This window comes from Schistocerca americana, chromosome 1 (assembly GCF_021461395.2).
Source record: "Schistocerca americana isolate TAMUIC-IGC-003095 chromosome 1, iqSchAmer2.1, whole genome shotgun sequence".
In the NCBI taxonomy this organism is placed as follows: domain Eukaryota; kingdom Metazoa; phylum Arthropoda; class Insecta; order Orthoptera; family Acrididae; genus Schistocerca; species Schistocerca americana.
Window position 1 is genome coordinate 318,529,973 of NC_060119.1, and position 25,572 is coordinate 318,555,544.

At 42.0% G+C, this 25,572-nt stretch overlaps 1 protein-coding gene across 1 annotated transcript in view; it reads right to left on the reverse strand.

Annotated features, from left to right (window-relative positions):
• The window catches only part of LOC124597492, a 100,003-nt gene extending 76,243 nt beyond the window's left edge, over positions 1–23,760 (reverse strand). The window contains exon 1 of the mRNA XM_047135940.1: positions 23,677–23,760. The gene's annotated coding sequence lies outside the window, so the exon portion shown is untranslated. The remainder of the gene's footprint in view (positions 1–23,676) is intronic.
• Positions 23,761–25,572: the final 1,812 nt, after the last annotated feature.

Here is a 25,572-nt window from a genome sequence, read left to right on the forward strand (position 1 = left end):
ATTGCGTAATCTCCACCGGTTATCCCAGAAAACATTATATAATGTATCTTACTTCTGCATGATAAATGTCATGAACACCTGGAAAAATGGTGCAGTTGTTGCAGGCTATGAAAAACTAATGTGTCGGACCTTCAGGAATAATGTACTACTGCCCACACCAAACGCTTTGTGTATAAAGCCGATATCCTACGAACACCGGTATATAGTTGGGTAGGTTCAGTCCTCGGTAGCTGAGACTGAAAAAATATTGAACGCTTCTACCTGCAAAACACATTATGAAAGTCAAATGAGAGGACTTGTCACAAACATCCAATGTCCAGTGTAAAAGCAAGTGTTGTTGTACATCAGCTGAAATGATTGCGTCATGTTCGCCACATGAGTGATTCTTCTCTCCCTCGGCTGCTGCTTCACCGTGTATGAACTCGGGTTCATAACCCCGTGTAGTCCCCATGAGACACCAAAAGGATCAGCTTGAACATAAAATGAAATTTCCTAATATCATACCCGATACCTGGCAGGAACTTGCAAAATTTCGTCAATGCTCGAACTGTATTCACTGATTTCCATAAGTCACTTGCAGCGAATTCGCGGATTAATCTGCAATAAAGATCACATCCATTTCCTTCCCATGGTCTGTCGTCTCGAGTGGCTTCGATGCCAAAGGACGTTAAAACCCAGACTAACTTCGTTTATTTCTAACAAAACTTGTTCAATAAACTGACAAACGGCACAAACCTTTCACGTTCGAGGATTTTTTTGTGTATCACGTCTTTCTCAAAAACTCTGTATTTGCATGCTTTTATTCAGCCCCTGTTTCAGAAGAACGTTGTGAAGGAATTAAACCCGTATTGGGTTTCGTTCGCCTACTACGACTGTAATTTCTTTGGCGTTTTCTTAAAATACATCGTTATTGTGCCCCGTCTTTGCACTTGCTGATAATTACCTGCTTAACTCATCCGCAGTTAACATAGTTGTTGCGAAGTGAACAATTCATTCACGAACCAAAAGGCTTGAAGTGTGCGTTTCACCTTATTTATAATGACGACGTACATGTAACGCGCGCACTGTATTATGCAAATAGTAGCAATCGCCATATGTTGTTGTTGGTGTCGTGGTCTTCAGCCCGAAGGCTACTTAGATGCAGCTAGTCTACACTGTGCTAGTCTATCCTTTGCTAGCATCGTCATATCTGCACAACTATCGCAGTCTGCATCCATTTGAACCTGCTTCCAGTATTCAAACTTTAGCATTCTTCTGCAATTGTTACCCCCTGCCCCCCCCCCCCCCCCCCCCCCCACGCTCGCCCATAATTTCTTCCATTCCTTGATCCTTCCGAATATGTCCAGTCAACCGATACCCACTTGTAATCAAGTTGTGCCACAAATTTCTTTTTTCGCCAGTTTTATTCGGTACCTCCTCATTTCTTACTCGATCGGCCAATCTCTAATCCTCAGCATTTTTCTGTGACACCATACTTCAAAAGCTTCTAGCCTCTTCTTGCCTGAAACGTGAAACGCTACAGTGAAGAGAAATATCTTCAGAAAAGACTTCATAACGCTTAAATTTATGTTCGGTGTTAGCAAATTACTCATTTTCAGAAATAATTTACTTACTATTGTCAATCAGCATTTAATACGAGGGTTAGAACTTTAATAGTGGCAACTATTTATTTACAGCTCGTACAAAATAGATAAGTGTTGCAGAGTTTTACTGACCTTCAAAGTAGTCACCAGCATTACGTATAACCCGTTGCCAACGACGTGGAAGTCGTAGGATACTCTTAGCAGTGCCAGTTGTGTTGACAGTTCGAGAGGGAGGGGGGGGGGGGGTCTATTGCCCGACGAATTTGTAGCAGTTCTGAAGTAAATGCCGTGAAGTGTTTCCTTCAGTTTAGAAATCGAGTTGAACTCACGAGTGCGTAAGTCAGGGGAGTGCAGTAGGTGGTATAACCGCTTAGCAGCCCCCTCAGTTAAACAAATCAGTAACAGCTTGCACTGTACGTGCTTGAGCATTGTCCTGTAAAATGATGGTCAGGTTCTGCAGAAATTGTCATCACTTCTGTCTCTATGCTGTTCATTTTTGGAACACTAGCTACGACTAGCTTAGAGACAGAAGTGTTATGTGTGATTCCCTTGATGCAGATTCTCTTTCTGTGACTTTGGGAGTAGCTGATTATAATGTTCGAATGTATTGTTCCTTTTCCAACAATAGTATACATCTCATGGCAAAGTACTTGTATTATAAATTTCAAGTGGGAAGCGCACACCACTGATGGTGATATGCGCTCAGCTAAAACCCTACTATAGGATCTCGTATCTCGTTGAATATTAGCTACATGCTTTAATAAATGTACATTATATCAGAGTTAATGTCCCTTTGATGTTATTATTATGACCGTGACTGATGTAATTTGCTTTCTCCAAAACCTCGTCACTGGCCGGCGGCTTACTGTCCCTACGTGGAAAGCTGAGGAGATTAGTAAAGACTGAAAATAATAAAGAGGAAGCTTTTCATTCTTCTTTAGAGCACTGTAAGTTGTCGATTGCCAACATGCACTCATATACGCTACTTTTATGTACTGAATACGTTAGAAGCCGCAGTAATAATTAATCATATTATGCTTCCATAAAACAACGACATAACTCATTACAAGAAGCGTTAATTTGCTACGAATAATTATCCAGAACTAATCTCTGATAGTGTCTGCGCCTTTGGGGAGAGGAAGACAATTGCGGGATCAAAGAGTAAAAAAACATGTACATCGCGGCCTTGCTAAGAATTACAGAGGACAGCGTATTAAAATATATGACAGTAAAATAACTTTTCCTGCGTTATAGTCCTTAAAATAAAGATGAGATGTTATAAGGAGTAGTTGAGTGGTACCTAGTAATGTACATTCTGCATGGGACATAATTTAACACAGCAGAACAGCTAACGGCGCGCAGCACGTGGCACCATGAATTCATAAAATCTCATTTGCTTGTAAACTGAAGTAACTGTAAGCATAATTCTCAAATTAAAAATAATTTCATACTATTGGGGACATTTCATATGCAGCTGTTTAGCAATTAATCTGTGCCAAAAGCACATGCCAAATTATCTTTGGAAGATCGTTACGCCGGCCGGAGAGGCCGTGCGGTTCTAGGCGCTACAGTCTGGAGCCGAGCGACCGCTACGGTCGCAGGTTCGAATCCTGCCTCGGGCATGGATGTGTGTGATGTCCTTAGGTTGGTTAGGTTTAATTAGTTCTAAGTTCTAGGCGACTGATGACCTCAGAAGTTAAGTCGCATTGTGCTCAGAGCCATTTTGAAGATCGTTACAGTCTACAACGCGGTAAAGCATCGAAAATAAAATCGTTTTCCAAGAAAGAGATTATTACCGGATATACAATGAGTATAATCATCAGACCCCAGTTTTAGGTACAATTGTCTGAAATTAATCACGATAGAAAGTAAGACACGTGAAATCAAAAAGTTGTAATTTTTTGAGAGAAAACATTAATCATTGGTTACAGAAAACGCCGCTAGAAACAACTATAAATTAAAGAGAGCAAAGAAAAAAATTTTGGAAGTAAAGATCGTTTTGTTTCAAGCAAAAGATAATCTTCTTTTCGGAGTAGTCCCGTTTTATATCAATGTACTTGGTCAAATATTTTTTGCTGTGAATACATAGCGGAATTGAGATTCTGGATCTGTAAGATACCCATATATAGTTGTCCTAATCACTTCATTGGCATCAAAACGATCTCCAACCACCAATTTGTTTCAGAAAAGAGATTAAGAAAAGTTAGTGATTGCCAAATCTGGTGAATGAAGTGATTCTTCCAATAATTAATAAAACAAATCTTTCAGATTTTTCGTTATTAAAATACTCTTCCGATGAAAGTTTTTTGTTTTGGTATTAAACCCTCTTACACGCATTTTATCTTCTGGGTGTTCCAGAAGACTTGTGAACTGTCTGGCAGTTAGTATTTTACAAAACCTTTGCCGTCTCTGACAGAATTACAGTGTCATCGGCAAAACTATATGTTTTAATTTCTTCTTCCTAAACTTTAATGACCATTTTATATATATATATATATATATATATATATATATATATATATATATATGTATATATATATATATATATATATGATGACGCAATAATAAATCTCTCATATATATATATATATATATTGCGTCATCATGATGACGCAATAATAAATAATTGCGTCATCATGATCAATCAACCAATCTTGAATATTTATAGATGTGTCAGTGAAACCATTTTCATCTTGGAGGACGTAACTCCCAACTGAAAAAACTATTCCTCCTGTTGAATGAACAGGCTTACTGAAAATATTTCGCGGGCATTATAACTCAGTTTTCCTACTGCCGAAAACACAGGACCACAGAAAGCAACGACATGACCGCCAAAATCATTATGCAAACTCGATTATACTTCACAGTCTGGATTGTATACTCCTTACTGTTCTCCACACTTAAATTTGCCTTGCTGCACGGAACAGTGTAGAAATACACACTGCGGCTTCCATTACGTGTTTCCCTTAATCCAGATTTGTGCTGCTCGCACCAGCAGACCTGTCCTTATATATCGCGTTTACTTTACGTTTGGCAATAGCAATTTTGCCGTGCAGAGCCGTATCGTGTTCTGTTTAAGTAATTTCACATTAATTGAAACCGCCTACTGCAAACGCATATTGAGCCTAGCAGTGTGTCACGAATGGTCTTCTTATTACAATCCCCTGTGAGTTACTTTGTGTTGTACTCCATATTTATACACTGAAGAGCCAAAGAACACCTGCCTAATATCGTGCAGGGCCCCCGTGATCACGCAGAAGTGCCGCAACACGACGTGGCATGGACTCCAATAATGTGTGAAGTAGTGCTGCATGGCACTGACACACTGAATCCTGCTGGGCTGCCCGTAAATCAGTAAGAGTACGAGGGCGTGGAAATCTCTCCTGAACAGCACTTTGCAAGGCATCGCAGATATGCTCAATAATGTTCATGTCTGGGGAGTTCGGTGCGCAGCGGAAGTGTTTAATCTCAAAGGGTGTTCCTGAAGCCACTCTGCAGCAATTCGGGACGTATGGGGTGTCGCACTGTCCTGCTGGAATTGCCCACGTCCGCCGGAATGCACAATGGGCATGAATGGATACAGGTGATCTGACCGGATGCTTACGTACGTGTCACCTGTCAGAGTCGTATCTAGACGTATCAGGAGTCCCATATTACTAGAACTACACATGTCCCATACCATTGTAGAGCCTCCACCAGCTTGAACAGTCACCTGCAGACATGCAGGGTCCATGGATTCATGAGATTGTCTCCTGACCTGTGCACATCCACCCGCACGGCACAATTTGAAACGAGACTCGTTCGACCAGAGAACATGTTTGCAGTCATTAGCAGTCCAATGTCGGTGTTGACGGGCCCAGGCGAGGCCCAAAGCTTTGTGTCGTGCAGTCATCAAGGGTACACGAGTGGACCTTCGGCTCCGAAAGCCCATATCAAAAATGGCTCTGAGCGCTATGGGACTTAACATCTGTGGTCATCAGTCCCCTAGAACTTAGAACTACTTAAACCTCACTAACCTAAAGACATCACACACATCCATGCCCAAGGCAGGATTCGAACCTGCGACTGTAGCAGTCGCGCGGTTCCGGACTGAGCGCCTAGAACCGCTAGACCACCGCGGCCGGCGAAAGCCCATATCGATGATGTTTTGTTGAATGGTTCCCACGCTGACCTTGTTGATGGCCCAGCATTGAAATCTGCAGCAAAAATGCGGAAGGGTTACACTTCTGTCATGTTGAACGATTCTCTTCAATCGTCGTTGGTCCCGTTCTTGCAAGATCTTTTTCCGACGGCAGCGATGTCGGAAATTTGATGTTTTTTCAGATTCTTGATATTCACGATACAATCGTGAAATGGTCGTGCGGGAAAATCCCCACTCCATCACTACCTCGAATACTGCTACACTGAACAGTGTCCCATTGCTCGTGCGCGTACTATAACACCACGTTCAAACTCACTTAAATCTTGATAATCTGCCATTTTAGCAACAGTAACCGACCTAAGCAGCAGTAACCGACCTAACAACTGCACCAGACACTTGTTGCCTTATGTACGCATTGCCGACCGCAGCGTTGTTTTCTGCCTGTTTACATAATTGAATATATTTAAAAATGTGTGTGAAATCTTATGGGACTTAACTGCTAAGGTCATCAGTCCCTAAGCTTACACACTACTTAACTTAAATTATCCTAAGGACAAACACACACACCCATGCCCGAGGGAGGACTCGAACCTTCGCCGGGACCAGCCGCACAGTCCATGACTGCAGCGCCTAAGACCGCTCGGCTAATCCCGCGTGGCACTTGAATATGCATGCCTATACAAATTCTCGCCCAAGAAGTTAATCCATGAACTTTATATGACATCATAGCACTGTGTATAATAGTTCGAGGTAACAGTTGTAGATTTTGTCTTTTCTCACGGGCGTTTCACCAGAACAGGCACCTGTTCAAAATGGTTCAAATGGCTCTGAGCACTATGGGACTTAACTTCTGAGGTCATCAGCCCCTAGAACTTAGAACTACTTAAACCTAACTAACCTAAGGACATCACACACACCCATGCCCGAGGCAGGATTCGAACCTGCGACCGTTGCGGTCGTGCGGTTCCAGACTGTAGCGCCTAGAACCGCTCGGCCAACCTGGCCGGCCAGGCACCTGTTATTTGCCTTCATTTGACGTCTGTTAGATACAACATGAAGTTAACATAGTAGCATAACGGTCACATACATGTTGTATATTTCTAGACATTTTGCAATAGGATGAGGAAAGACAACACCAAGCCAGTGTGCAACACATTAATCCCTAAAAAGGGCTGTACACTAGGTGTTTCAGCCAGGGTGCTTTCATTATTTTGCGCAGGTCTTGTTACAGGTGGAGGTAGAGCAGTTGTCTGAGGACATTGGGCTCTAAATGTAACAGGTACGCAAACATGACGAGATTAATACAGGACGTATGATAGAATGAACTGGTATGGAGCCTCAAAGTAATCGAAATGGAGATGACTGTAAAGAAAAGAAAATTGTCTCTGAATAATTTATGTGTAAGCTCTTAAAGCCTATTAAATAAAACAAACGTTATTAGCGTTCTACATCTTTATTCTTCATGTCTACGTACTGGCATCCCTCTGCCGCTACAGGGTCCGAATTGTAGGGTCTAACAAGGCGGTGTGCACTGTACATGGAGCTCCCTTTCCTTCAGCATGGCAATGCGAGATAACACAAGAGCGTTTTGACATTTGCAACAATCCGACGACTTGGGTTTACCTTCAACGATCATCCTCCATAGAGTCCCAACTTGACCCCATCCGATTTCCATCTGTTTCCAAAACTTTGATAGTGATGAAGCGTTGCAGCGGAGGTAAGGTTGTTGTTTCGTCAACAAAGTCAAACATTCTACAGCGACAGTATCAACAAACTGGCCTTCCGTTAGGAGAAATGTGTTCGTCACGAAGGTGGCTATGTTGAGAAATAAATATGTAGTCACGAGGAATATAGCTATAGAATATTAATAAAGTTTTCTTTATTTAAAATGCTTTAAGGGTTTTCACGTAAGAAATTCGGAGGCCTTATTTTTACGCACGTCCTCTTACAAAAATTTCGTGACGTGTACTGAATTTAGTTTTTCCTGTATAACGAAATACGAAAATAGGGGTATTGGTGGCATTGTAATTTTCTAAGTTATTACAGACGCGAAACTCTATGGTCGCACCTTCTCCTTGAAATACAATGAGCATTCTACTGTCACTGACTCATCGAAATGAGGCAGTGTACTACCCTATGAGGCTAATCAAGGAAGCTATTTTGCAAATTCATAGGTTTTCACTGTATTACCTTCATCTGAGAGCCACATCATGATCGGAAGAAATTTAATTATAGGCTGCCCTCCTGTTGCAACGCGTGAAAAAAGGTAGTGCTGACATTATTAACAAAAAAATGGTCTACAGTAATTCAAACATTGGATTGGCACCCTTTGGTATAAGCAACAGCTATTTGCTACGAGATAGCCAAACGTGCCTGAGAGGAACAAACATTGCTCGTTTCTCGCCCGCATCACTGTTACAAAATAGGCATCCGATTAATGTCCTCAAACCGCCCCGATGATTGTCAGGAATAGCCTGTGTGTGACAGTCGCTAGTTACTGTTCAAATAACTGACGTCTCCCTATTGGCATTGACGCTTGGGACAAGCCGCAAAGCTATCAGTGTATGTGCAGCATGTGATCTGAAGCGAAGTCGCATTGTATTGCGCATTCGTTCACTGCTATATCGTCCGATGGAGCTTTCCACTTGTTAAGTAATTTTCTTATGTGAACATTAGTGAATCACATGAATTTTATCTCGATGCTGTATACGAGTAGTGTAAGAGATTTAGGGAATATTTCAAATGTTTTATCTGTCCTTGTTAGCTAGTTGTGTGCGAAAGTACTTGCTTTAGCAGTTCCGATCTTTTAGGGAGTTACTGATCAAACCTCGATCTCTAGTCTTTGTAATGTCAATTCACCTATCAATTAAAATTCAAGGAAATTAAAATAATTTTAAATTTTAGTTTATTTTAAACTGAATCAATAGCATTCTATTGTGGCATTATTTTCCATATAGGTGTTGGTAAAATTTAATTAAACATGTTGTTAACGTTTTGTAGGAAATGGAGTTCTGAGCGATAGCTTTCCTGTCTCGAAACTGAGCGTGACTACGCTTGAAATGGAGATTTTTCATCGCAAATTTGAGTATAAAGCCCAAGTGAAAGATGTATTTGTTCTTCAAGTAAATGAGCGACACGTTCTCGCTCCGTTCAGCTTATAAATAATGTAACAGCTTTTCTCTAATTAACGTGTAACTAATTAATAGCAGAGTGTTAAGTACTACCGAAAGAAATAAAAACTGAAAGTTTTAAATTGTTCCCTTTTAATTTGATAAGGACTGCTCAAGCGCGTGTAGAACAAATGGATATCAAAATTATTGCTGAAGTCTTGATACAGACCTGCGACGTAACGTGGTATGGAATGGAAACTTATTTTCGTAGTTTACACGTCAGGTATACAACTTTCTGTCATATGTGTCTTTTCCCCCTGCATTTCTCTTTTTACTACCTTCGTGTCTTTCCTTAATTCGTCCTCACCAGTTTCGCTGGAGGCAGCGAATCGTAGGCGCGCTACCATTTGGATTACGACCCTGGTGTCGTAAACCGCGTGAGGGCTTATTGAGGAATCCACAGATACGGTAGGAGGTTCCTTCTTGTCAGAATTTCTCTCGAGATATTAACATTTTCCCCAACTGTCGTTTGCGGATGTCGCCCGCTGCCTACCTCCTTGCAACGTGGACCCAAGAACCATCTTGTCTCATTTCATCAACCTCCATTAAATTTGTCTAGCTGCCGCAAATACGAAATACCGTCTCAGCTTAACCCCAGTTCAGATTTGCTTCCAATCAGTATTTACTGTCATTGTCTACATCAATAATTTGTACAAGGGCAGACTGTGGCTTCATCTTTAAAATGCTTAGTAGCTTAAACAGTAGCAACGAGATATGATTGTTTTTAGCGCTCCCGAATACTGTTTTAGTTGGTAGCAGAAAACTATACATCGTATTAATATAAATTCCGCTACTGTTGAGTATTTCAATATTGTACAAACGTAAAAGGAAACGTCATGCGTCGGTTATAAGTGCGACGTAAAAATGGTTGAAAGCTCTGCGGGGATTATTACTGAGCATTTCCACATCACTATCTCATCGCCAACACTGGACATGGATAGCGGTAGAAGGGTTAGAATGTCACTGATTGATTTGTTACTCAGGTGACATTACATGACTAGTACACGTTAGAAGTCGCTGAGCTTTTTGTGGTCGACCTGGTCTGCTGTTACTGCTTCTATAATGACAACACAGTACGCCCCGCTTCCTTTTACACCGTCTGGTACGCGTCTTGTGAAATATACTGGTCAATTCCGCATTACACAGGGTTGTCTGAATATATGTACCACCGGGGAAAACTGTTTCAGAAGCATACTGTATTCCATAATAGAAAGTTCCAAAACAGCACACACATCACTGAAGATTGATAAATTACTCTGGAAAGAATCCCTACGCTGTGACTACGCCAATTTTCCGCAAAATTATTTGTCCCAGAAGTGCTAGTTCAGCAACGTACGAGTGTTGGAACTTAGATAGTGGCAACTATTTATTCACAACCGATACAAAAGATTTACATGTTTGCACCTGTTACTGTCCTTCAAAGTAGTCACCAGCGTAGTGTAGAACCCGTTGCCAGCAGAATATGGAATCGGTGGGTTTAGGAGGGTAATACGGAACGCCGTGGTGGATCCCAACGGCCTCGTATCACTAGCAGTCGAGATGACAGACATCTATCCGCATGGCTGTAACGGATCGTGCAGCCACGTCCCGATCCCTGAGTCAACAGATGGGGACGTTTGCAAGACAACAACCATCTGCACGAACAGTTCGACGACGTTTGCAGCAGCATGGACTATCAGCTCGGAGACCATGGCTGCTGTTACCCTTGACGCTGCATCACAGACAGGAGCGCCTGCGATGGTGTACTCAACGACGAACCTGGGTGCACGATGGCAAAACGTCATTTTTTCGGATGAATCCAGGTTCTGTTTGCAGTATCATGACGTCGCATCCCTGTTTGGCGACATCACGGTGAACGCACATTGGAAGCGTGTATTCGTCATCGCCATACTGGTGTATCACCCGGCGTGATGGTTTGCGGTGCCAGTGGTTACACGTCTCGGTCACCTCTTGTTCGCATTGACGGCACTGTGAACAGTGGACGTTACATTTCAGATGTGTTACGACCCGTGGCTCTACCCTTCATTCGATCCCTGCGAGACCCTACATTTCAGCAGGATAATGCACGACCGCATGTTGCAGGTCCTGTACGGGCCTTTCTGGATACAGAAAATGTTCGACTGTTGCACTGGCCAGCACAGTCTCCAGATCCCTGACCAGCTGAGAACGTCTGGTCAATGGTGGCCGAGCAACTGGCTCGTCACAATACGCCAGTCACTACTCTTGATGAACTGTGGTATCGTGTTGAAGCTGCATGGGCAGCTGTACGTGTACACGTCATCCAAGCTCCGTTTGGCTCAATGCCCAGGCGTATCAGGGCCGTTATTACGGCCAGAGGTGGGTGTTCTGGGTACTGGTTCATAAGTATCTATGCACCCAAATTGCGTGAAAGTGTAATCACATGTCAGTTCTAGTATAATATATTTATCCAATGAATACCCCTTTATCATCTGAATTTCTTCATGGTGTAGCAATTTTAATGGCCAATAGTGTATTAAAAATGAAACTCCTCCAGCTGCACTTGAGATTTTATATTTATTTGGCTACTAGTTTCGACGTTGCATCAACGCCACCTTTAGGCCAGTACACTTTGATGAAATCAGTTGTGTTATTCACTGCCCGCCATCCATGTGGAGCACGTGTTCGTCTCACCGCGGACTTCTATTACTGAGCCACACACAATCGATTTCATCAAAGTGTACGGGCCTGAAGATGGCGTTGACACAGCGTCGAAACTAGTAGCCGAATAAATATAAAATCTCAAGTACAGCTAGAGGAGTTTCATTAAAAAAAAAAAATAAAGGCAAAAGGTGTCCACATCCCATATTAATATCAACTGATAGCTGTCAAGATACTTTGACCAGATAGTGTAAAATGTCTCAGTCTGTTAAACATCACATAGGATTTTATATGGCTAGTGCAAGTCCATTTTTTTTCCTACATTGAATCGTTTCTCCAGAGAAAATGGTTTATCTATGTTCCCTCGATAAACTTAAGAAAATCAGTCTTAAGATTCTAATGTTCTGTCGACAACGAGGTCTTAAGTGATGAAGCACAAGCTCGGATAGGCACAGAAGTCGGCAGTGTCCTTTGCAAGGGAACCATTGCGGTATTCGCCGTAGCGTAATCATAGAGAACATAATGTAGGAAAGAAGTTTAATTCACGGGTGTACGACCGGATCTCAGAATATAGTTGGGACCGAAATCCGGTCTTATACCCGCGAATTAATTTTCCACCATCTACTTCGGGAAAAACTGAAGTCTCTCAAAATCACGATATCCAGGCGGGAATTGGAACTTTACTCCTCCGAAGTCTTATTCCATGCGCCACATCAAGATCTGCTTCAATTAATGATTGAAGAGCAGAAAAAATATCGTCACCGGAGCATCGGTATGATAGTGACTTGGAAACTTCCACATACGGACGACTGATACCAGCGTTTGATAAATTTCCAATCGACGGAACTCGTAACACAAAGTTTTGTGTGATTGTTTCTTTAACATTTTTGGAGTGTTTAAATTTTAAGTCTCGTTGGCACTTACCTTACACGTAACTAAAATTTTAAAGCTTTGTAATGTTCTTTGGCGTAAATTTTGTTACTTCGTTAATCGATTTCGATCCTGTAATATCGTGACTTTGCGCACAAATGAACGAACTGGACTCTGAAGTCGGAAGTCAGTTGTGCCATTAGTTTGTTTTTCATTAGACTGCAGGGCCATACAGCTGGATTATAAAGGTTCAAATCTTACCCATTTTTGTATATACATGTTAAAAATTGTATTTACTTATTGTCAGTGATTTCCTTATTTGCCAGTGGCATTGTATGCCCAAGACAGGAGTCAGACCACTACCTCGACATTATGGGGCTGCAACGATAGCCCGCAACTACGCGGACTGGCTGATTGTAGTTTCCCTAGTTTCTCTAACAAAAGTCACATTAAGGGACTGCCAGAACAAATCCAGCAGAAAGTCATGAACAGAGCAGTTTCCGTGTTTGTGCTCAACTGAGATACGGGAGGAGGCACTCAACATACTGCCGGCTCTGTACTATCTAGAATGCCTCCTCTGGTAACGTTGTAAGCTGACTTGAAATAACGTAATGTGTAACGTCAGTATGTCAGTTCTTGAGAAACAGCGTGCTGTAATTGAGTTTCGAATTCGAAGAGTTCGTCTACATATGGAACAACCTCTCCTTCGGCAGGGCAGTGCAGGACCAGAGATGAGATGTGCGATATCTGCAGCAATCAGACGCCTTGGGTTCACTCTCGACTATGATACTCCATACAGTCCCGACATGGCACTGTGCGATTCTCATCTGTTTCCAGAACTTAAGGAACACGTACTAGGTCTTCACTTTGGTAGCGATAAAACGGTGCAAGCAGAGGTGAGGTAGTGGCTCCGTCAACACAGTCAAACATTCTAGAATGCCTGTATCAACAAACTGGTCTCTTGTGGGAGAAAAATGTTTGTCACCAGGGTACTATGTCAAGAAATAAATATGTAAACATGGAGAATAAGACGTACAATGTTGCAGCGTTTGCTTTACTTAAAATGCTTTAAGTGTTTTCCATTACTTCTCAGCATGCCCAGGAACATTTTTAATACTGATGATCTATTTCATATTACTGTTTTACAAAAGCTACGAATAAAGGGTTTTATATCATTTCACGTCATTGATTTTATATCGTCATGTACACTGTTGTAAATATTTTGTGCTACCTGATGTTGGCATATGGATCGCAACTGAATTATAATAAAGAAACTTTTACCAGCAGCTCTTGATCGTGAATCATGACTTTTTCAAACAGCTGTCGATGTTTACGCTGGCGACTAACATTCATCATTATTTTGAGTATATTATAAAAAAACTTCAATCTCCAAAAAATTATTTATTCTTTGTAACTACAATGTAGACAGTATCGTAGTAGAAACGGCGAGTGTATGGAGTCTCCGCGATGAGGTCCGTAATTGCAGGAAATAACGCTTCACGTGGTCTTTTGAGGCATCTCGGACTGTGCTCTACTCCTTGAGCCAAATCAGGCACTTAACTCGATTGATAACATAGGATTGCAATCAACGCAGCGCGGAAGGGGATTGCTCTGTCAGCAATCAAACGCAAGGCAGCTAATTTGCTTATTGGGAAATTGCAGTCCGTCTCCCGCTCACGGTAGTCACGTATGTTAAACGCGGTGAGTAATTAACCACCCTCTCTATCTTTTATTCCACTTTTCCTTGCGTCTGGTGCAGTACTTGAAGGTTTCACTTGGTGCTATAGTACATATGGGGAGAACACACGCGGTCTGTTAACACCTGTGCCGGGAACGCCTACGCGCTTTCAGGGGGTTAGCCCAGTCTGTGTTAAAACAGTAACTGACTTTTGTATTGGGCCTATTCGGCACTGATTGTGAAGGAAGCTACAGTTATATGACGTGTTCCTGATCCGAATTTAGACGTACGTAAATATGAATATTAGACACCTGAAAATCAGTTGCAAACAGTATTCTAATATTTATCGAGGATTACGACGGGTAATGAATAAACTCCGCCTGTGATACGGGGAAAATGCTTCCAGAATTTGAGCCCCAGACAATTACTGAACAAGTCTTTTATTCTATAATTTTCAACCCAAGAGGGTCTGCAGCTGCAATAATTTTTTTGAATGATTTCGTGATGCCTTCAGCTGCCATTCTCTTAATTTCAAAAACGATTGTACAATAGCGGCCGTAAGCCATTTTCTAGTATTTTATGGATGATTTTTTGCAACAACTGCTCGACTGTAGCGTGCTTCCTAAAATAGCAGAAAACCTCTCTAATTTATTTTGTGAGCATAACATAAAGTCATAGGAGCAAGGACGTATATGCCATAATTTGCTACTGAAAAATAATCCCTAAAATACTTGATAATGGGCTAAGGCCGAAATTGTACAATCGTACACGAAATAAAGAGAATGGCAGCTAAAGGCATCACAAAATATTTAAAAAAAGTCTTACATTGTTTATTCGGCTTTTGCAAATGTGTGATTGGGCACAGTATACAGGATTTATCACAATTAATAGCAGAAAATGACACGGGTAAAGGTAACGAGAATAGAAATAGATAATTTCCGCAAACATAGATCCGAAAATGAGCCATTTGCGAGACAACTGTGAATGCTTGTTTACAAACCAACGGTGACTTTAGTACGAAATACTGTCCTCGTTAATAGAAGTGTATTCGCAGTGAAAACTTTTCGAATAATTCCCCTTCTAATTGGACTGACATTTCACTCACGACCTAAATTCACAAGAAATTCGACACTACGGGAGTGCTGTACACTTTACTTTTGACGTGACCCCGCCGGCCGCGGTGGTCTCGCGGTTCTAGGCGCGCAGTCCGGAACCGTGGTACTGCTACGGTCGCAGGTTCGAATCCTGCCTCGGGCATGGATGTGTGTGATGTCCTTAGGTTAGTTAGGTTTAAGTAGTTCTAAGTTCTAGGGGACTGATGACCACAGCTGTTAAGTCCCATAGTGCTCAGAGCCATTTGAACCATTTTGACGTGACCCCAGACAGAAAATCCAGAGGATTGGGGTCACATAATCTGCGAGGCCAATGTGCAGGTCCTGCTCGACCTATCCATCTTCGACGTAGCGGCACGTTATGTCTTACCTCCCCAGTAAAATGTGATGCGTGTACTACAGTCCCCAACCGCGGGTCGTGCGTGTAATTTGAGAAGTCTTTAGTGGGCACTGAATCGAATTGTTTACATTTCAAATACATTTGTACAAACTGAGACAACATTTCATATTAGGGTATGTTGGGGCTTGTAACCACACTTCTTCTACCATGTCGTAAATGGTTCGTTTCCGAATCAATATTTACAGGCACTTTTTTCGCTTTTATCGTTTATGCTTTCACCCGTGTCAATTTTTGCTACTAATTATGATATGTCTTGTACAGATCGACTTCTTATGAAGTAGTTTCAAATTCTGGCGTAGGCAAATTTTAAAGTTTCACTCGGTTTCCATATTGCACCAAGCGAAGTGACGCTGTGATTAGTACACTGGACTCCCATTCGGGAGGAGGAGGCGACAATTCAAACTCGCGTCCGGCCGCCCTGCTTTAGATTTTCCGTCATTTTCCTAAATCGCTTGAGGAAAATGCCGTGATGGTTCCTTTTAAAGGGCACGACCGATTTCCTTACCCATCCTCTCCTAATCTGAGCTTTTGCTCCGTCTCTAATGATCTCTTTGTCGATGGCACGTTCAACACTAATCCCCTCTTCCTCCGTTTTCATACGTAACTCAGTAGGTGTTTCTCCTCAGCTTATTATCAACACTGAGTTACTAAACTGTCTGTAATGATACCAATTACCACGGAACTTGAAATGATAACTAAAATTAACTTTACTTTTGAAATGTGACAGTGTAGTATTTGCCATTGCATCTAACAAACTGGAGAGATACATTATTTGACTCGCTTTCGGGAGGAGAGGGAATCATAAATGTGTCTGTCCACCCGGATCAAGCTTTTCCGAAAACTACTTGAGGTGATGCTTCCGTACCGTCGCCTTTATTTGGACCTCGTATCCGACTCCAAAGCCGAACTCAACAGCGGTACATCAGTATGAATTTTTCTTTGTTGCGGGGAGTTGTCTGATCAAGGTACTCTCGTACAAAGCCGCCTTCCGAGTTGTTTTAGGAATAACTTTTTTTGCTACTTCTTTCAGTTTACGTTTAGTGACACAATTCTGCGCCTTCAAACATGCGCAACATGATAGAAATGCGCCACCTGCGTCGCTTCTTAGTCGTAAGAAACAAACACACAATGCTCCGCGTCGAAGTGGTAGTATGCTCGTAGCTGAGTAATGACCTTGCCCTTACAGCAAGTGTACTTCCAAGTAGCTGATGGTGCCCAGCCAAACGCAAGTGGAACAGTGAACTCGACGCACCGGCTGATGGTGGCATTTGAACAGGAATATTTCTCATTTACCTCCCGAAACTTTCACGCCAGGGACAAGAAACATTGGACTTTTCTGTATGCAAACATCATTGAACATGAGACCACTGAAGAAATGAACTATTTTTCTGTCAGATCACATGGGAGTTGCAAATACACAGGAACACTTCGCTCAAGGCTGGCGATATAAGATGATCCAGTTGTTTGAAGTCGTACATGTTCCTGTATAGAGCCCAACAATGTTACACGCAAGTGAGTCTACGAATGAATTCAGTGGCATATCAGAGAGAGGAAATCGTAAAGTTCCTCTGATACGCGCCTCAGTGAAGACCTCATATTGACGGTATTTAAAGGCACCAAGAGATTCAGTCTTTGTCGGAGCATGTTAGAAATTCCGGTTGATGTGATGTCGAGTAAAGAGTGGTCGGCAGAGCGCCATTCTTTACGCTGAATCTGATAACAAAAGTAATCATAATAATTATTAAGATTCATTATATTATATATTGAAATAAAGAAAGGAAGGGGGAACAAGGTCGGACGGAGATGGATGACGAACGAAATTGGTAGTGTCCTTTACAAATGAACGATCAATCCATTTGTCTTATGTGTCTTTGGGTAACCATATTAAACCAAAAACTGGATGGGAGCACTGGGATTTTCCTTGTGTGAAATGAAATGTCTCAAACAATTTTCGTTTTTCTGTATGCAGTAGATTCATTGCAGGTATCATCTTTATTGTTACTCCATCTGCAAAGAACAATTGTTGCTAACTGACAAGTTAGTTAAACGGTAAATCACCGTAATTATCCTACGAGACTTTCTTCTAATTTAATAATAAAGGCCACAAACAAAAGCTGTTGCATGAGGGAGTAAGGAGACGCTGCTTTCCTAGTCAAATGTGTATTAATATCTAATGGACCAAACTGCTGAGGTCCTCGGTACCTAGACTTACACACTACTTAAACCAACTTATACTAAGAACAACTCACACACCCATGCCCGAAGGACGACTCGAACCTCCGGCGGGAGGGGCCGCACAATCCGCGACATGGCGCCGCAGACCGCGCGGCCATTCCGCGCGGTGTGCTGTTTTCCTATCGTAAGCCGTTAGAGACGGAGCACTGGGTCAAAATGTTCAACATTTATGGATGAAATAGCCCATACTCTATTCTAATAAACCGTACTGGTATTCTCCTTTGGAGAAAACCACAGACAACCAAAAAGTAGATTACTAGACGGGGATCTCAATTTTGTCGCTCCCACTTGGCAGACTGATAAAACACCTAGTTGCTGTTGCGAAGACTTGGCGGTAGGTGCTCACCAAGTATGCAAAGGTCTTGTCCTGTAAACAGAAACTGTTGGCAGGCGCTTAGAGTTTCTCGACTACTTCCACAATTTCGTTTGCCTTCTTGTATTTCACCGAGCGAGGTGGCGCGATGGTTAACACGCTCGACTCGCGTTCAGGAGGACGACGGTTCAAATCGCCGTCTGGCCATCTAGTTTTTAGTCTTTCGTGATTTCCCTAAACCGCTCCAGGCAACGGCCGAGAATGTTCTTTTGAAAAGGGCGCGGCGGATTTTGTTCCCCATCATTTTGTAATTCGAGCTTGTGCTCCGACTCTAATGACCTCGTTGTCGCCAGGACGTTCAACTCTCCTATTCCCTTCCTCTCGTTTCATTGTATTTCGGTGGTACGGAATAAACAAATTATGTTTGATAGTGTAATTTTACCAGCCTCTGTCGACGACATAATGTTACCAAACTATTGTAACCTATGTTACAAAACGATTACTTTCACTTCTTTCATAAATATTGATGTAAACGACGGTAACGAAACAAGAGAAATAATCACGACGTCAACATTTATTTCAGAATAAATTCCGCGAGTTTCGGATTCTCTTGATGTTTCATTTCATGATTTATTTTTAATAGGCTGCGCGGATTTATGTGAAGCTAATAGAGATTTGGTTTAAACATAATATTCTATTTTGCTCTTTTTCCTTATGTTTATCATGTATAGTACGGATTTCGGTTTATCAGGATTTGGCAAATTTTAAGTACTATTTAACTTTGTGGCCGGATGCCCTACTTGATGCCACAGTCCTCAAGGTAACCTAAGGGAAGAAAGAAGCGTCCGCCAGCTGAATCATGTGAACTTTGTTCTGTGTATGGTGGAATTTCTCTAAGGCGCAATATGGGGAACAGCCCAGCATTTGCCTAACTCAGTGTGGGAAACTTTCTAAAAATGGCAATCAGGCTCGCCGGTGTACCAACCCACGGACGTTAATCCGCCGCACGAATTCTGTCTAGGACTGTCTTACCTCCCAGACTCACGCGTTAGCGTACTACGCGACACGGACAGGCTTTATTTGAGCGTACTGTGACATTCGCATCAACACGAGTCAGTGCAGTTTGTAGAACCGTACATCTTTGAGTGTATAGACCTGTAGGTGGCTATGTTTTTTGTTACATAGACATGTTACTAAATAGTGTAATGCGTAAACAGATCACTATCTAAACCGAAACTGGAAATTAAAATTTGTGGAGACCATGTCGAAATACTTGTGCTTACTATTTCGGGAGAACTTGCCGCTAGAACATTCTTTTACAGCCTGCGTATTGCTGCAGCAGACGTCAGGCACAAAATGTCGACGCTGTAACATCGGTAGAAATAAAAATACGAAGTGGAGGATGGCAACTACAACAAATACAAACGGAAAAATTTCTGTTTTATTTATCAGTTCTCGGCCGGGGTGGCCGAGCGGTTCTAGGCGCTACAGTCTGGAACCGCGCTACCGCTACGGTCGCAGGTTCGAGTCCTGCCTCGGACATAGACGTGTGTGATGTCCTTAGGTTAGTTAGGTTTAAGTAGTTCTAAGTTCTAGGGGACTGATGACCTTAGAAGTTAAGTCCCATAGTGCTCAGAGCCATCTGAACCATTTTGTTAGTTGTTGGCCTATACTTTAAAATTTTCTAAGATATAGTGCTGTCCTTCTGTCAGTTTCGTTCTTAGCATCCGATGCCGCTATCTGCCTGCTCACATGGAAATAGTTTATACTCATTTCTCCCAGTCTGTCTTGCCCTTCCGTACCAACTTCTTTATTCTCGGTCTCATTGTAAATGAAAATGTAAGGATTGCGGAGCACTGATCAACATGACCGGTTTGTATGCTACTGGCGTAGGATTAGACTACTGTAAACGTACAGAAAAACAAGCGTTAGGAAAGAGTGAGCGAGCAGACTCATAGCGTGTTGCTTTACCAAGTGTACGGCGTCTGCGTGCCCCCGCGCGGTAGGCGGACCCGCAGTGCGCTCGTCCAGTCAGTAAGACGAGCCCGAGGCGGGGGAGAAGTCGCCTCACAGGTATGGCACCATTCATCGCTTTGCGCATTGCTGTAGTCTCTACGCGTAGAGATTCAGAAACTTAGAACAGAGGATTGTGCTAACGAGCAATTTGAGCATTGGGATGCAAACTAGATGTGAAAGATCACGTTCTTTTTTTTGAAAGAAGGAAAATAGTATCAGAAGTTGTCGCACCACGATGGTACTGTCATAAAATATTTAATATCGTGTGTCTCTCAGCGTACATACCGGTAAACATCAGGCGGGTAATCGAAAAATCCCCAGATATTCAAAAACAAAGCAAAAGAATACTTCTATTGGTTCAAATGGTTCAAATGGCTCTGAGCACTATGGGACTTAACATCTGAGGTCATCTGTCCCCTAGAATTTAAAACTACTTAAACCTAACCAACGTAAACACATCACACACATGAATGCCCGAGGCAGGATTCGAACCTGCGACTGTAGCGGTTCCAGACTGAAGCGCCTAGAACCGCTCGGCCACTGCGACCGTCAGAATATTTCTATTAACGAATGTAAATTTCGCTTAACTCTGAAGTTCTTATTAAAAAGATCTTGAGCGTGCCACTACGTGAACAGTTGGCAGTGTTCTGCAAAGTTAAATGAATACTTAGTTTAAAGAATGAGATAAAGACACCAGCTGAATGTTCTTAGAGAAGGAGCAGTGACCATTTCTTTCATAATAGTTGTTACTCCCCTAATATCCATATACACGTACCAGTGATCTAGAAGTAATTCTCGCAATTATCAGTGTGAGTAAATTACCAGTACTCATAATTTGTTGTTATTGTACTTTACAGAAGTAGCCTACAGTAGCTTTTCCTGTCTGTTATTGTATAACTTGACTTGTTTCTCATCACTAATAGCTCTCCTTCATAATGAGATTTACGGAACGCAATGTGTGAATGAATGAGTTCTGCAAATCATTATGGTATGACGTCAATTCACACCTGTTACTTTTTTCATGTAACCTCGTAATGCTGAGCGGACCTCACTGATCGGAAATGGTCACCACTAATCGAACCCGCGGCTTCCACGATGTGATCAGAGATACTAACCACTAGGCCGCAGAGGCAGCCTTTAAGTTAGCTTGTAAATCTAGTAATGAAGTATTTGGCAAATATGAAAGGTGGTGTGGCATAGTTTGCTTCGTTTAAGACTTAATCGTACCTGCCTCCGTGTTCTTGATTAACGTTCTTTACAGTGGAGATCGTGGTTTTTAATTTCGCCTCGACCGTTAGTCTGCGTTTTAAATATGCCATTATTTTATGTAACATTCATAGGTACAGAGTGTAATATAAAAGATAAGGAAGCAATTACTAAGTGCGTGACTAATGTTGCGAACGATGATGAGAGCGTATCAGTGATGTTGTGACTGTAGAGAATTAAGGATCTTTCAAATAATGTAACCGCAGATGAGATCGTTAATATCTTCTTTCGCATAGTGGAACGTGCCTTTAGTAGGGATGAAAGGTACCAGACGTAATTAAGACTATTCTGACAAAAAATTTAATTAGTTTTCTACATAGCAAAGAAAGTAAAAATTATTGTTTTGCGCAAGCAGCTGCATTACTTTTGGCATAAAAGAGTTACATAATAGCACAAAGACTGTATGTTACTAAAAGTGTCCACACCAGCTTGTAACAGATAAAAATTAAGGAACTAATATTTACTGAAGTACATTTCCATCGGATTTTCACAGTGGTTTTGCAGTTCTGCTTAAAGGGAATCAGTAAATCAAATATAAAAGGTGTCAAGGATTAGGGCGCTCTGTCTGCTATATGAGATACACTCTCATTCGATAAAAAAAATAAATATTTCGTGCTTTCCCCATAAAAGCTAATGAAGTACTTCTGTTGATTCATATTTGTTTGGACTTATGGTTGCTCGTAGTAGAAAAAAATTATTTCGGATAATATGAACACCTTTTCGGTACATATGGTAAAATACAAGGGACAAATCTATAATGATTGTATATATTATATACGTCTTCTATTACTGTAATAAGACTGTCTATAAGGGTGACATAGGGTGACATATTTCTTCGATTAGAGTAATAAGACTTTATTTCGAAAGAACAAGTTAGGCTGATATTTCGAAAGGCGAAGTTAGGCTGAAAAAGCGGTAACAAAATAATGAGTGAAGGGTTTAACGACTTTTCTCTTCTGTACAGCCCTGTATATTGCCTATGAATACAAAAAAATTTTGTAGTTAGATCTTTTTAAAAGCTGGAAGTTCAAAACTATAGTATAGAATAAAAGAAGTACACTTCTCAGCATCTGTTTAACGTACCTTCACTACTGGATATTAGCTTTAACAGATCTCTTTATATATTATTGACATTTGGCTAGTAGGCCGTATAGCCAGCACATCTGTAGTGAATGCTCTGCCATCATTAAGATACAATCGTCACACATAGGATATTTTTTATCACAAGCGAGTCCTTTACTTTCTATTTGTATTCTATATCTAACTTGAAACTTATACAATGCAGATCATGAATTATATTCTAATCGTATACACAGAGGATGAACAGGACACAATCGATAGCATATAAACTGACCGGTGGAAGATGTGTAGGAAGTACACATATAGCATATAAACAGGCACATAAAAGAGGTGTAGGAAGCGTAAGGGAGATTGGCGTGAGATTTTCTGAAATAAGCGACAGAAATAAACGAGAGATAAGTTCCAAAAATTAGAAACAAGTTATAAAATTTGGAAAATGACAAATTGTGCTTGGAGAGTAAACGATTGATTGTTTACGTTCTTTTATTTTTATATGTACTTTTTACTACACAGGTACGTGAGCGAGCGTTCCACAATGCCCTAACCAATTTCGACCAGCCAGTGGTCATCTTCATACCGTGAACACACGGAAGAGAGTGTTTTACACCGCTTGCAAAACCTCGACGTTTAACTACTGTTGCTTTTAGTATCGTTGACAACTGAAGGGAAACAGTTTGCAACATGTGTCTTTAGGTATAATTTAATACCTTTTTATCATTACATAGTTATACAGCAGATTTTTTAGAGTTTGTAATGTTTCTTCGTCTCCTCTTTTTATTTGTTGAGAGACTGAAAATGACGTCTGGCTGGAAAAAACTGGTTACGTCATTGTGATATACTCATGTGGTCGCGTCGCGAAAATATTATAAAAAGCAGAAGAAATTAATTTGTAATGTGGCTTGTAGAACAGGTGTAGGAAGACCAGACAGGTAGACAACTTCTGAAGAACGCAGCCTGTTTTAAGTATAATCCATGAAGTACAGAGGAACACAGTTTGGAGAGGATACACACAGTAATGAGACGTTTGGTAGCTACACCTATGTACGAGTCCAATCGAGATAGCAACGCTACCCGCGGAGCAAAGCGGTAGGTTGCCTTTTGTACCCCTGGCGGTATCTTTGCCATCCGGACAGCCTGCAGCGGACCAGGGGACTACTACTGTAGCTAGCGGCTACCGGCTGCAGTTGCCGTACCTGTTGGAGTGTCAGTCGCAGTGGCAGCCGCCGTGTGCTGAGCCGTACCGCGCTGCGCCCGCCTGCTGCCGCCGCCGACTGTGGTGGCCGCCGCGGCGCGCCCCGCGCTGTTATAACACGCGTGCCGACTCCTACGTCCCGCGCTCCCATTGGCTGAGATCCCGTCCTGCCGGAGGGGGCGGGGCCGCAGCCGCCCCCGCCACTCACGACGTGCATCAACGCCGCCGTTGGTAATTTTTGCACTTGCTTCACAATTTCTCTCCACCCACCACCCACGTCAACGCTTACGGATCGCGCTATCCTCCGACTACAGCATACTACGTCAGCATACTAAACAACTTATTGCTAAACTTTTCGTGTTCTTTGTCCCCTTAATTGTAACGACATTCCAGACGATAAAACACTGACAAAAAAATCACATCAAAAAATTATTGATTGGCGACTCCATAGAGTGTTCTGTGCACCACGACCAGATAATGGATATAATTGGAAGAAGAAACAGCATTGGTCGTATTTTTTTTGTTTTATTATCCGCAAAATCGATTTTCGGTCACTTAGTGACCATCCTCAGTGCTGTAATATACAATTAAAATTGGTAGGCACTGGTATTAACAAGCTTAGAGCGAACACATGTGATCGCTGTAAGCTTGTTAATACCAGTGCCTACCAATTTTAATTGTATATTACAGCACTGAGGATGGTCTTTAAGTGACCGAAAATCGATTTTGCGGATAATAAAACAAAAAAATACGACCAATGCTGTTTCTTCTTCCAATTATATCAAAAAATTAATACTGTAAAGTAAGAAATTTCGGGAATACGTTTATCGAGATAAGATATTTAAGTGATTAACATTGAAAAATCACAGGTTAATGTAAGCGCGAGATATGCCATTGCAAATGTAAAATTCTGTTGTATTAATAATCGGAGTACCCGCCAGATTGTCGAATCCAAACGTGCATGCATTGTGTTGTACAGGTGGCGCATGGCAGTTAATGTGATAGAGTTCTATGCCTGTTGCACTTGGTCAGTCGATATAGGGACGATTAATGCTGTTTGTGGATGACGCTGAAGTTGTCGTCCGATGATGTTTCATGTATGCTCGATTTGAGAGAGGTCAGGTGATGGAGCAGGTCAATGCAACATGTCGACACTGTGCAGAGCATACTGGGTCGCAACAGCGGTACATGGGCATGCAGTTCATTAATGGTAGCACGATCAGTCGAATCACCAACTGATGTACAATTCTGCAGTTAGGGTGCGTGGGATAATCACGAGAGTATTCATGCTATCATACGAAGTCGCACCCCAGACCATAATCCCAGGTGTAGGTCCAGTTTTTCTGTCGCGCAGACAGGTTGGGTGCAAGTTCTTAACTGACCTCCTCCTGATTAACACGCGGCCAACGAGGCGGAACCAACTTTCATCGCCGCGCGGGATTAGCCGAGCGGTCTGGGGCGCTGCAGTCATGGACTGTGCGGCTGGTCCCGGCGGAGGTTCGAGTCCTCCCTCGAGCATGGGTGTGTATGTTGTCCTTGGATAATTTAGGTTGAGTAGTGTGTAAGCTTTGGGACTGATGACCTTAGCAGTTAAGTCCCATAAGATTTCACACATATTTGAACTTTTTTTTTTCAACCAGCTTTCATCAGGAAACAGAACAGACGTCCACCCTGCCCTCAATGAGCTCTCGCTTGACACCAGTGAAGTCGCAAACGGTGGTGGTTTGGAGTCAGTGGAATGCAGGCTATAGGGCGTCTGTCTCGGAACTAACCAAGTTGTGACAGTTCGTTGCGTCACTGTGTTGTCAACAACTGCCCAAACTGCTGCTGCAGATGCAGTACGATGCGCTGGACCAATACGCCGAACACGATGGTCTTGCTGCTCGGTAGTGCCTCG